The sequence below is a fragment of the Palaemon carinicauda genome, chromosome 3 (genome assembly GCF_036898095.1).
Source record: "Palaemon carinicauda isolate YSFRI2023 chromosome 3, ASM3689809v2, whole genome shotgun sequence".
Classification (NCBI taxonomy): Eukaryota; Metazoa; Arthropoda; class Malacostraca; order Decapoda; family Palaemonidae; genus Palaemon; species Palaemon carinicauda.
Genome location: NC_090727.1, coordinates 179,714,232 through 179,728,694, shown reverse-complemented (window position 1 = coordinate 179,728,694; position 14,463 = coordinate 179,714,232).

Genomic DNA, 14,463 nt, shown 5'->3' with positions numbered 1-14,463 from the left:
GCTGCACAAATGGCGGCGGAAGAAGTTTAGAGGATGAGCCTGCCCGGAGGGTGCTGGAGGAGCCGGCGATCTGAGAGAACCACTTCCGACGGGTATCGTCAGACCCTTAGACCAGGGCAAGTCTGCACTGGTCTTGGGAGGCTTCTGGTTACCATAGACATAGTCCAAGACCATATCTTTGCCCTCTTGAGGGGCCACTGCCGGGTCAGATAACCCATAGATAGTCCTCATGCATGCCAAGATCTGCCAGAAGGCGTGCTCCGACTCCTTCTACTCTGCCTCCAATATCTTCAGACTAGCAGCTCTTGGAAGATGGTTGTTGTCATCATCAAAATCATCCACCCATGAGACATCATCTTGGGGTGGGTTGAGGTCATCCCTTGCACAATGGTTGTCGCTCTACTGACGCCCTTGCAAGGTTCGGAGAGGATCGTTTAGGACCTTCTTGCAAAGTTCTTGATACCCTTCCTGAAAACTTGACTTGGAAGAGTCTTGGCATCTTTCAACTCCTTCCGAGGAGGAAAGAATTCCTCCAGGAGTGGAGGTATTCAACGCTCTTCCCTTCGTGTCTCCCCTACTGAGGGAGATACGTCCTCTCATAAGGGTTTGGAGACTGGTCATCGTTCCAGTGGAACCACCTCTATAAGAGAGGGGCAGAAGACACCCACCCCACACTTCTCTAAGAGTGAGAGTCTTTTCTCGAGAGATGAGGGTGCGTGCCTCCTCGCAGAGGAGTGGGAACAACAATGCTGAGCCTATGCTTTGAAGTCTGTACCAGTGTCAGCTTGATCCGGGATGGGTCTTGCTATTCAGCTACTCATCGTTTCCTCCTAATGGGAAAGATGGAAGAAGCCAGGGGTTCCTATGGCGGGGGGACTAGATTTACGCCTTGGATCAGCTGGAACAGAGGTTGACGTCACCAGCGGAATCCTAGGTGTACTCGGGAGACACTAAAATATTGCAGCAGCGCTATTATGTTAAAAAATAGCTTGGACTGGAAAATACTGTACAATTAAAGAGAGGACCCAGTGAGAATGTAAGTGAAGGGTGAAAGAAACACTGTAGAAGACCATTATGTATGAAGCATCTACATTTGACTATATAAGGCGCAGCCTTTGGCATGATATTGCCGTAACTTGATCACGTGTTTCTTTGCTACCGACAAGGATATAACTACAAGCATTGGCTTAGGATATAACTATAAGCATTGGCTTAGGCTAAATTCATTTGACAAGATGAGTGCTGGGAGGATAAGAATACAAGTTTCATCATATATGCGGGTGGCGTTAAGGTCATTATCAGCTTATCGTTCAACTGATGTCGTTAGTCAGTATTCTTATTGCTCTGGTTGGGACATTTCCTAAGAAAAAGTACTTTTTCCAATAGAAAAACTACTGTTTCTTTGAAAAAGTATGTGACCTGGGAAAGGGGTCAGGGACTTGCCGCCCAGATAGGTCTGTGACCGGGGAACTACTAGGCTAGGTTAGGTGGGGTGTATTAGGATTTTTGGGCTCAGTCCATGTCGTCCTGATGGAATGGATCCTTTGGGTAGCCTTCTAAGGGATATTTGCTAAAGTGATACTCACAGAGAATTAAACAGAAGGTTTCTAGGATTCTAACTCCTAGCGCGAGTATCCAATAAAGGATATCGCATAATATCAGGGGACGTATTCTAGATACGACACATGGCAATCTTGACCCCGAATAGATTTATTGCTTCGATGTAAGGGGGAAGAGTGGCAAAAGAAGGGGGTGCCATTCTAGGTACCCAGTGGACCTGCTTCCCTACTACTACCGTGACGCCATTCCTTTTCTAGTAGCCTGTTAAGAATGTTGTGCTCCCCTTTAGCCCAGTGTTTTTTACTAGTTTTTGAAATTTCATCATGCAATCTCCAGCATCTTCGTCATCTGGAAAGTTAAGTATTAATTCTTTCCTGTGTATAATTTTAATCTCCCTTCTCACAATTAAATTCCAATAACTTAAGTATGTTTAGGTGAGCGTTGCCGAGACCGCAGGCCGTCATTTTACGACTGCTGTCGCCCGTTACATTCACATATTATTTAGTCAGTATGGCGACATTTCCTGGATTTTAAGCTATAATATTAGCCAGTTAAGCAAATTATACAAGCTGTGATATTGCATACATAAAAATTATTCCTCCTTTTATTGTGTGACTTTACTTATCGTATGCGGCGGGAACCCTGGTGGTATCGATTACCTTGGCCGGGGCTCCTGCCAGAACCATATCGTTTCTTCTCGATTGGTATGAGTAGAACGAAGTTCTTACTGCCTCCGGCTTTGATTTAAATATTGACTTACTCAGGGTGCCCTTGTCCTTTAGTGACATCATGCCGTCACAAGATTCTTTCACCGGTATCCTGACAGTCATCCCAGCTTGCTAGGGTGACTGCATTACCGGCTGGTATCCTGCCGCTAGCAGTTAGCTCAGCCATCTCTGCCACCTTCCCCTTAACTCCCTTCCTTCACAGGAAGTTAATAATATTGCGGGAAGATTGAGACGGCTTCTGACAGCGTCAGGTGGGGAATCTAGCATACTTTGGAAAGTCCTCAGCTCTCCCTTGAGCTGCCATCTCCATTCATTGCCGGCGACAGGACTTTTGCGGATGGGTGGGAGCCAGAATCTGATAGATTCTTTCCCCTTACATTGGAACTTTCATTCTGGTAAGGAGACAGTAGGCGGTCATATAGTCCTCCTACACTTCCAGATGTTATGTTCATTCATAATAGTAGGCAACTCTCCTTCCTTAATCTTTCTCTCTCTCTATCAGTTAGCACGGTCAGGTACTAACCTAACACTGGCAGTGTCTGCCGGCAAACTACTGTGTACAACTATACTCTGTGTTTCCTGTCACGGACGATTGTTGAGATCATGATATTTTGTTGAGGCTGAGTACTCCCTCAACACCCAGATGGTTTTCCTCGATCATCAGGGACTTAAAATACCTGAATGGTATTAATATAATCCTACAGGTGGATAATGTAAGTATTAGCTATTTACTAACTCTAACTCTAGTTCCTAGAGTTTCTCTACCTTGTATCCTCCCTATCAGGGGAACTGAATATTAATACTGACAGAGGTCTCAGCAATGACCTGGGAGAGGAAACACAGATATGTGTCTTTTCTATTTCCTTTCAAGCTTACTATCCTAAGCTACCATAAACGATAGTGATTACTATTGTTATTAAAAACTGTATGCTTTTATATCACTGATATGAAAAAAAATACTCATTAGTATTTCTCCTTTACAGGATGACCCTATGGAGAAGTGCGGATCGATGTTCTGCAACCACAGAGGTAAAGACTTCTGTGGTCACACGATGTGCAGGACTCATGCCCCTGCGGAGTCATCATAGGAGTCCTAAAATATTGGGACCAGAAGGGTGCCCCACCTCCTCAACCCTGCGGGCCAACGTCTTCGGTGGAGCCCCCTAGTTACCCTAGAGACTAGGGATACAACGAGGGACACCCTTCGCAAATGGGTAAGAGGGTTCCAAAGGAACTCTCAAAGACCATACTTGCCCAATGACTCCATGAGGTGCCTACTGTTCCCCAAGGCTCTCCCGAGTGCGGTGGTGTTCCAGGAACAGTTCCGGTCCCCCTTCGAACAACTGAAGATTGACTTGGACATCAACAAGGCACTAGAAGACATGGACATCCACCAAGAGAGGATGTCAGAAGTGTCCACCGACACCGAACAGGACCTACTGCAAGCTGGCCCTGAAGAAAACGTGGACCCTCCCCATGTGAAGGAAGAAAGATCATTGTCAACGGCAACAGACAACCCTCAGTTTGCCGTGACGGTATACCAACCTCTGCCGTCAACCTCCTCGGCCCCAATTCCACAACCTGTTAACCAGGTTAACGCAAACGAAGGGATTCTGACATCTCTTCAACGAATGATGGAGTCGTTCCAACGGGAACAAGAAACGATGCGGAAATCGATTAAGCACGAGCAAAGGTTGTTGTAGGAGAAGATGGACCCCTTCGGAACCACCAAGGGTACCTCTAAGAAACCTCTTAGAGTGTCTGATCTCCCTCATTGCTCCAAAACCAATCCCTGGAGGTATGCGGACCATATGCCAATCATGAATGGGAAATTTTTTTTCCGAGAAGTTGGGAGCCAAGAAAATTGAAGACCTTGAGTTCTGACCTAACTTTTCGGCCTATACAGATTGCTATGTGAGACTGTGGGACAAGAATACGACCCGAAAAGAAACAGTCCCCAAAGAGGTCATCGTGTTTGAACACGAGAAGGGGCAAGCCATCCTCCTAAAGGCCTTGAAGGGAGCCGTATATACCAACTTCAAAGTCTCAGCTCTGAGCAAGAAGCACCCCACCTTTCTTGCTCCTTCCTCCACCTCTTTCCCCTTTACGGAAAAAGCACTAGACTTTGCCATCAAGGCAGTCGATGAGGGAAAACTATGTCCGACCTTAGAAGAATACAATCCATTCTCTCTAGAACTGCCTACCTGTGAGAAGTGGAAGGATGTTCACCTAACCTTCTCTGTCTCTAAGTTGGATCCAGAGATAGCAGGACAACAGTTCAATGAGAACCTTCCAAAGTTGCCAGACCATCTTCTGAGGAAGGAACAGATATCGAAGGAGAGACGTGCGGCTTCCCTTTCTCACCAAAACTGTCTGGAAATGAGTGCATGTCAACATAATACCCCAGAAATGTTCATCTTCCGGGCTAAATCTCACATGGGTACCCTTGTGAAAGACCTATACGCTTTCCTCAGAGCGAGGAGAGTCTGTAGAGAGTTCGTCTTGGCTTTAACAACCATCAGACACGAACCAAGGAAGCTGATTACCTCGAGCATTTGGGGCAAAGACCTTTTCTACAGGAACTGGTCCAATAGGTCATTGCCAGAGCAACGACGGACAACAGGAACCTTCTCCAAAAGTAGGGCATAACCTCGAAAAGGAAATCTTCCTCGGAAGGAGGTCCCCAGCCCAAGAACAAAAGGGCAAGGAGACCAGGTAGACCTGCACAACTCCCCGCCATGACAATGACCACGATGCCTCAGACCACCTTCCAGATGGTCCCTCAACAACTGGTAGTCCAGTCACCAGTTTTTAACCCTACCTTTGAGAGGCAGTCGACTTCCTTTCACCCCAGTCACAAAGGAAAAGGTCCTAAGAGAAGTTCTCCAGGAGGTAACTTCGCTCGGGGCCGAGGAGGACGTGGTCGCGGAAACAAATCGGCAGGACCCCCCATGCAATGAGGGGCTCCCGGTAGTGGGCAGACTATATCACTTTCGGGTTTGCTGGACCTTTGATCCCTGGGCCTACAGCCTAATCACGAATGGACTCGGGTGGAAATGGAGCAGAACTCCACTCCATTTTCCAGAATTCTTCCAACACTCCACCCCCTTGTGGGAAAAATATACCTCTGAACTCATGAACAAGAAGGTAATAAAGAAAGCGAAGGCCATCAAGTTCCAGGGAAGGATGTTTTGTGTTTCCAAGAAAGACTCAGACAAACTCAGAGTCATTCTAGACTTGTCTCCACTCAACAAGTTCATCGAGAACAACAAGTTCCGGATGCTTACTTTGCAACACATAAGGACTCTTCTGCCAAAAGAGGCGTACACGGTCTCAATAGATCTAGCAGATGCCAGTACTTTCTCCCCTTACCTAGGATTCAAACTACAGAAGAAGTTTGTCTTCAGAGCAATGACCTTCGGACTGAACACAGCCCCAAGGATATTCACGAAGCTAGCAGACACAATCGGGCAACAGCTACGCACCGAAGGAGTTCAAGTGGTAACATATCTAGACGATTGGTTGGTATGAGCAGCATCCAAGACTACTTGTCTGCAAGCAGCCAACAGGGTGATCCAGTTCTTGGAACACCTGGGCTTCAAAATCAACTGCAAGAAGTCTCGTCTCATTCCAGCTCAACAGTTACAGTGGCTAGGAATCCAATGGAACTTAAAGTCACACCACCTCTCCATTCCATCCAGGAAGAGGAGAGAAATAGAGGGATTTAACAGGAGACTAATCCGTCACAAGAGGATTTCAAGAGGTCAACAGGAAAGAGTATTGGGTTCTCACCAGTTTGCAGCAGTGACAGACCCTGTGCTAAAGACACGTTTGAAAGATGTGTCAGGAGTCTGGAGGAAATAGGCATCAATCGCTCGAAGAGATCAACTAAAGTTGACCCCGACCTTGTTGCACACACAGTTAAGGCCGTGGTCAACAGCCAAGATCCTAGCATGGACAATTCCCCTGCAACCACCACAACCATCAGTGGTGATACACACGAATACCTTGGAAGGGTGGGGAGGCCATTCTCACGACAAAAAAGTCCAACCGTTTGGAAGCTATGGCAGTTTTCCTGACGTTGAAGAGACTTTCCCCTCGCAGATCAATCCACATCAGATTGGTCCTGGACAACGAGGTGATAGTAAAGTGTCTAAATTGACAAGGCTTGAGATCACCCCATATCAACCATGTGATGTTAGCCATCTTCTACCTGGCAAGGAGGAAAGGATGGGACTTATCAGCAGTTCACCTACAAGGGTTTTGCAATGTGATGGCGGATGCTCTATCCAGGCGAAAGCCCATAGAGACAGAATGGTCCTTAGATGCAGACTCATTCTCGTTAATCTCGGAAAAAGTCCCAGAACTGCAGATCGACCTCTTCGCAACGAACGACAACAAGAAACTTTCTCGTTACGTAGCCCCCTACATGGACCATCAAGCAGAAGCGATGGATGCCATGTCCCTCGACTGGAACAGATGGAATCGCATTTACCTTTTTCCACCAACCAATCTCCTGCTGAGAGTCCTCGACAAGCTAAGATCATCCAGAGGGCCAGCAGCAGTAGTTGTCCCCTAGTGGCCCAAAAGCAATTGGTTTCCTTTAGTCCTAGAGTTGAAACTAAAGCTGTTTCCTCTGCCGAATCCAATGCTATTTCAACTGGTTCAGAAGTTGACTGTCTACGCTTCATTCTCGAGAACCAAAACCCTACATCTCATGATTTTCTCGCCGTAGCAGCGAACAAAAAGTTTGGAATCTCGAAGGATAAAGTTGACTTCATCGAGGAATACAAGTCAACTTCGACTAGGAGACAATACATATCGTCATGGAAGAAATGGGTGTCCTTTGTGAAAGCAAGGAAACCGACAGAGATATCAATAGATTTCTGTCTTGCATTCTTCATACACCTCCTCGAACAAGGCCTGGCCTCTACTATAATTACTTCATGTAAATCGGCCCTGGCTAGACCACTTCTGTACGCTTTTGAGATGGACCTCTCAGGTGAAATCTTTAATAATATCTCGAAAGCATGCACAAGACTCAAGCCAGCAGCCTCACCAAAGCCCATCACGTGGTCTTTGGACAAAGTCTTGCACTATGCTTCGAACCTAGACAATGAGGATTGTATTCTAAAGGATTTAACACATAAAGTCATTTTTCTTTTTGCAATAGTCTCAGGGGCTAGAGTTAGTGAAATTGTGGCCTTATCCAGAAAAGAAGGCCATATTCAGTTCATAGATTCGGGAGAACTGAACCTTTTTCCTGATCCTGCTTTCTTGCCAACAACGAGCTACCCACCAAGAGGTGGGGTCCTTAAAGAATCTGACCATTGAAGGAAGATGCGTCTCTGTGCCCAGTAGAGTGTCTTAAGGTCTATCTTCGAAGAACTTTACTTCAAGGGAGGACAGCTCTTCAGAGGTGAAACTCCAGGATCAAACCTATCTTTAAGACAACTGAGAGCGAAGCTCACCTACTTTATTCGCAGAGCGGATCCTGACAGAACACCCGCAGGTCACGATCCGAAGACTTTGAAAGACTCCGCTCATACACTGGGTGGAGATCATCCAGGGTCTTCTACAAACATTACACAAAGTAAGTACATGAAATAAAACACTTTGTGGTGGCGGCGGGTAGTGCCATTAAACCCGTCGTCTCATGCTGCGATGAACAGTGGACAGTTTTGGGACTTTACAGTGCATCGGGTTCATGGGTATACCTACCCTCTAGTGCAGATCACAGTTATGATTAACATACTGTTCTATGTAGGTGCATATCTGACCAATACACCAGTGCCGAGTGAACGTTTGCGTCACAGTGTTTATGCATTTCCAAACATCTGACCATGTCAGAGAGATTTGGTTTCACATCTCCATTGAGTGGCGTTATTCCGATAATGTATTTATATATTTTTTCTACACGAGAAAATATGGATTTTGATGTGATGTAATGCTGGATCAGATTCATATTTTGTTGTAACTACATTTGATAAATTAGTTGCACAATAAAATACTTAAAACGTATTCGCGTCTTATTACTGCTCCCTCTGTTATAAGCTGATAAAATACACTAGATTTTTATTGAATCCCTGTATAGGGCTTATATCTTGAAATCACCATAATGATTTCTCGAGGAACGAAACTTACATTTTCAAGGTAAGTAAAAAAGGTAGGCTTCAAAGTTTTCCCTTTCTGTTCTAACGGAAATACAAACCTTGAATACTTATTGTCAATATCGATATTTTCCCGGCTGGGGGCAGGAAGCACTAAACCAGCTCCAGGTTTAATGGATATGACAGATCTCTGGAATTTCATATATAGGTCTAGTAGACCAGATAAGGAAATCTACTCAAGGTGGAAGGAACATACACAAACCCACAACTAATAGTAATTTCAAGACAATTCTCTAGCAAGCTTCCATCAGGACGAAATGGCCTAAGCCCACAAAATGGATTTTGATCAAAGTGAAAAAATCTATTTTTGGGGGAGAGGGCCATGTCGTCCTGATGGATCCACCCTTTTGCTGACACTTCCCAAAATTACTTTATCTGTGGCCATTTCTGCTTAACGGTAAGAAAAGGAATGGCGTCACGGTAGTAGTAGGGAAGGAGGTCCACCAGGTACCTAAAATGGCACTCCCTTCTTTTGCCACTCTTCCCCCTTACATCGAAGTGTTAAATCTATTCGGGGTGAAGATTACTATGTGTCGTATCTATAATACGTCCCCTGATATTATGCGATATCCTTTATTGGATACTCGCGCCAGGAGTTAGAATCCTGGAGACCTTCTGTTTAATTCTCTGGGAGTATCACTGTAGCAAATAACCCTTAGAAGGTTACGTAAAGGAATCCTTCCATCAGGAGACCATGGCCCTCTCACCCAAAAATAGATATTTCACTTTGATCAAAATCCATTTTATGACCTTTTAAATGTAGCCTACCCCAAAATTTATATAACTTAGGAGGGGACATTTTCTATGGAAAAAAGTTTATCAGAAAGTAAAGAATAGGATTCTAACGAATTTTACCTTTATTTCAGTCGTAAATGGTAAAGTTTTTCCTGTTTTTTTTCCCCACCCAAAACACCCAGTTACCACTTCTGTCCGTTGGGAAAGAGGGGGGCGTGAATAATGAGACAACGGTTTACTTGCGATGGAAATATATGTCAAATTCATTGGAAGCACATTATTTCCTATACGAAAAGCTTTTTTTCTATTAGAAAATGTCTCGACCAAAACTATAATTTTACTTATTAGTCTAAGGCTCTAAGTTATGCCTACACATACACACACACACACACACACACACACATATATATATATATATATATATATATACATATACAGCAGACCCCTGCCATACGACATTAATCTGTTCCGGAGTTGGTATCGTATAGTGAAAATGTCGTATGGCGGGCAATAGAATAGCTAATGCGTGCAAAACCCCAGGTAAAAACATCAAAATTTTATATACATATTAAAAATTAGTAACAAAATAGTATAGTAAGTACTGTACTACAGTATTTATATATAATATACATGTACTATACAGTATATAATTAAATAACATTATAAATAAAATTTAGATACAGTACTATAAAGGAAAAATGGAATTTTATTTACCTTTGGAGTGACGTGACTTGAGCTGGTAGTGGGTGGAGGCAGAGGGGGAGGAAACGGCAGATATAAAAACTCATCAATGCTAATTATGTTACACTTAATAATAAATTTATTCTTATTAAGCACTTAAAATTAAAAATGCTTTTTTTTATTATTTTTGTCTTTTGAATTTTTTTTATGCCTTATTTTTAGAACTTAATTTTATACAGTAGCACTTTTTCATCTTTGCTTTACTCTTTTTTAGCCTTTTTACTAGAATCACTTATATCATCTTTGCTTTCTGACACTTCTCTTTTGGAGAAATATCTATCCAAAGAAGTCTGTTTCTGACGACTCCTCAAAATATTTCTAAAATTACTCATACACTTATCATTAAAACTCTCCATAAGACAACCTGTGTGAAGTTTTTCTGGGTGTTTTTTATCAATGAATCTCGTAAGGTTTTCATACCAACCGATAGCTTCCCTTATTTCTGCCGATGTTGTTTCTTCTGTCTCCCCCCGTACTCGCCACCACTAGAATGGTGCTCTCCTTGAATGGTGGTCAACTGCATTGCCTCCAACTCCTTCAAGTCTTCAGTCGTAAGCTCCTCCCTGTGCTCCTCAATAAGGTTATCGAAGTCAACCTTATCGACAACAAGCCCCATGGACCTCCCAATTGAAATTATTTCCTAAACATCCCCCTCAGGGGCAGGATTATCAACGGCCTCGTCTTTGGTTGAGGGTTCGAAACCTTCGAAGTCGCGTTCTGCCACAACAGCTGGCCACAGTTTCTTCCATGAGGAGTTCAAGGTGCGCTGTGAAACCTCATTCCAAGCTTTATCGATCATCTTCAGGCATTGAACGATGTCAAAATGCCCCTTCCAAAATTCACGGAGGGTGAGTTGAGTGCTTTCGGTCACTTCTAAGCATCTTCTGGACAGATGCTTCGTGTAAAGCTACTTGAAGTTGGCAATTACTTGCTGGTCCATAGGCTGGAGGAGAGGGGTGGTGTTTGGTGGCAGATAGAGAACCTTGATGAAGGAGAAGTCAGGATGTATGTTGGCCTCGAGGCCAGGAGAGTGAGCAGGGGAATTATCCAGTACCAGGAGACATTTTAGAGGAAGATTGTTCTCTTCTAAAAATTTCTTGACAGCAGGACCGAATCAGACATTTACCCACTCAATGAATATGGTCCTCGTGACCTAGGCCTTGGCATTAGACCTCCAAAATACCGAGAGCGTATCCTTCGTGATATTTTGTGCCCCAGTAGGGGCTTAATTTTTAAGTCTCCACTGGCATTTGCACAAAATGCGAGGGTAAGTCTGTCCTTCATCGGTTTATGGCCAGGAAGTTTCTTTTCTTCTGCTGTGATATATGTACAAACGGGGTATTTTCTTCCAGAAAAGGCCAGTTTCATCACAGTTAAACAGTTGCTGAGAAATGTAGCCTTCTTTTGAAATTAATTTCTCAAACTTCTTGAGGAATTCTTCTGCTGCTTTCTTGTCAGAACTGGATGCCTCTCCATGCCTGATGACTGAGTGAATACCAGTCCTCTTACTAAAGCAATCAAACCACCCATGAGAAGCCTTGAACTCTTGGGGGGCTTGCTGCGACGTTCCTTCGTCTCCGCCGTCTCTCTAGGCTTCCATGAGATCGGCGAAGATGGTGCTCGCCTTGTGCAAAATTACCGATTGCGTGAGTGTATCACCAGCAATTTTCTTCTCTTTAATCCATAGTAGAAGGAGTCTCTCCATCTCGTCGTTGATTGAGGTCCTTCCACTGGCAAGAACAGTCATGCCTATAGAAGACTTACTTGCTTTAATGGATTCCCTGTTCTTGATGATTGTACCAATTGTTGACTGGTTACAGCCATATGAACTAGTGAGGGTAACGATGCACATGCCTTCTTCGTATTTCTTTATTATCTCCCGTTCGTTTCCATAGTAATCATCTTCTTACTTCTCCCTTTAACATCACTAGCAATCCTGGGACCCATGGCTTACGAATTAAAGTTGAAATTAGGCACTAAAATGCACAAAAAAATACGATATCGCAAGCACTCACATGAGATAAAGTCTTTACGAAACTGAACTGAGTGCGCGATTAACAGAGAGAGAGAGAGAGAGAGAGAGAGAGAGAGAGAGAGAGAGAGAGAGAGAGAGCAGCCTCTCTCTCAGGCATTGTGGGAGGGATTTCGGCCAATAGCGTATCGGCATCTTCGTGACACTGACCAATAGCAGACCAGCTTCTTAGTGACGTATGAGCGTGGTGTGAGGCGAGTGACTCGCACAGTCGTACGCGTACCGACTGCCAAGTTTGAATTTTGGAATTTGATGCTGTAAGGAAGGGAAAATGCCATAACAAGGGGACGAAAAAACATCGTATTCCACACCGTAACGTGAAAAAAACGTAAGCTGGGGACGCCGTACCCCGGGAGTCCACTGTATGTATGTATGAATATGTGTATATACAGTGAACCCTCGCTACTTCGTGGTTCGACCATCCCGGATTCACCACTTCGCGGATTTTTTCCATAACCCATATATATATACATATCGCGGATTTTCCAGAAATTTCGAAAATACCGCGATATCTGAAGACCCCAAATACGATATTTCGTTACCTGTAATTCCATTAATACTGTAATTAGTAATATCTGCTCTTACTGATTGTTCATTGCATTACATATGACATATAATTAAGCACAGAAAGAAATAAAACACGATAAGAGAATGTGATCATACGATAATTCAGTACTGTATACAGTACTTAGTAAAATTAAATCGAACATGAAACGCAAATCAGATGCAGTCATACCATATTAGAATAGTGTAAGGCTGCTGATGGCTACTACTGTACTACAAATGTAATGGATGTGCTTCTTTTCCATGAATCTTTTGTATGTATACGTACGTAGTACTGCATCCAATAATATTCTTTGTTGCAAAAATCACATTTCGAATAAGCGTACAAGAGAGAGAGAGAGAGAGACACACACATCCTACAACAAAAGCGTAAAATAGCATACGTAAAGCTATTATTATTATTGTTATTATTATTATTATTGTTGTTGTTGATAAAATTATTATTGTTATTATTATCATCATTATTATTATTATTATTATTATTATTATTATTATTATTATTATTATCATTATTTATTATTATTATTATTATTATTATTATTATTATTATTACTGTACAGTATACGCGGGGTATCTTGTACTTTGAATTGGTAACCTGCGCATCATATAAGACGGGTTGTGATTGGTTCAAGCGCTGATAGATGACAAATCAGAACTCAAGTTTTGTTATCTAGCCTGTGATTGGTGTTTTGCCCAAATCTCCAGCTTCCAGCCTCTGTCCGCGGCCACTTTCTCTTACGCCGTATCGCTGAGTAGACGTTGTTAAGTTTGTGAACTTTAATCTGTGCTGTGCGCGACTGTTTTAAGTTGAACTTTTTGTTGAACTTTCTGTTACTGTAAATCCTACTGTACAATGGCTCCCAAGCGTTCTTCTTCTACTAAGGCTGGTAGTGAGCCTAAACGCCACCGAAGGATGATGACGATTGCTGAGAAGGTGACGCTTCTCGATATGTTAAAAGACGGTAGAAGCTACGTGGCCGCAGCCCGCCATTTTGGAATCAATGAATCCACCGTTCGCTATATCAAGAAGGACGAGGCGAACATTAGAAAGACGGCTGCAATCACCTTTAGCAGATCAGCGAAGCGAGTCGTTACCACGCGTAATAAAACGATCGTACGCATGGAAGGTGCTTTAGCTGTGTGGATTGCCGACTGCCAGAAGAAGAACATAGCCTTGGATATGAACACCATCCGAACAAAGGCTTTGAGCTTGTATGAAAATTTTGCGGCAAAGGAACCTCAAGACGACGATGGCAACCATGCTGAAGAAGATGATGATGCAGATGAACCTCAACCAGGGACATCCACTGATTCCCAGCCTCAGAAACAACGTTTTTCCGCCAGCAAAGGATGGTTCGCGAAGTTTCAGAAACGCTTCGCTCTGAAAAGCGTTTCCCTGCATGGCGAGGCTGCTTCAGCTGACACTGCCGCTGCTGAAACTTACGTGAACCAGACGTTCAAGAATATTATCGCCGAAGGTGGATACAAGCCGGAACAAGTCTTTAATATGGATGCGACCGGCTTGTTTTGGAAGAGAATGCCGTCGCGAACTTTCCTGTTCAAAGAGGAAGCCAAAGCCTCTGGCTTTAAAGCATTCAAGGATCGCGTTACCCTCGTGATGTGTGGCAATGCTGCTGGATTTTTGCTAAAGCCGGGGCTTATTTATAAGTCGAAAAATCCTCGCGCTTTGAAAAATAAAACAAGAATCTCCTTCCCGTGTACTGGATGCATAATCCAAAAGCATGGATTACGAAGATGCTGACCTCCAACTGGTTCCACCAGTGTTTCATCCCGCAAGTCAGCAAATATCTCGTAGAGAAGGGCTTGCCATTCAAGATCCTTCTCCTTATGGATAACGCTGGTGGACACGCAACTGATCTGTCACATGAGGGCATTCAGGTTGAGTTCCTGCCACCCAACACCACGTCATTAA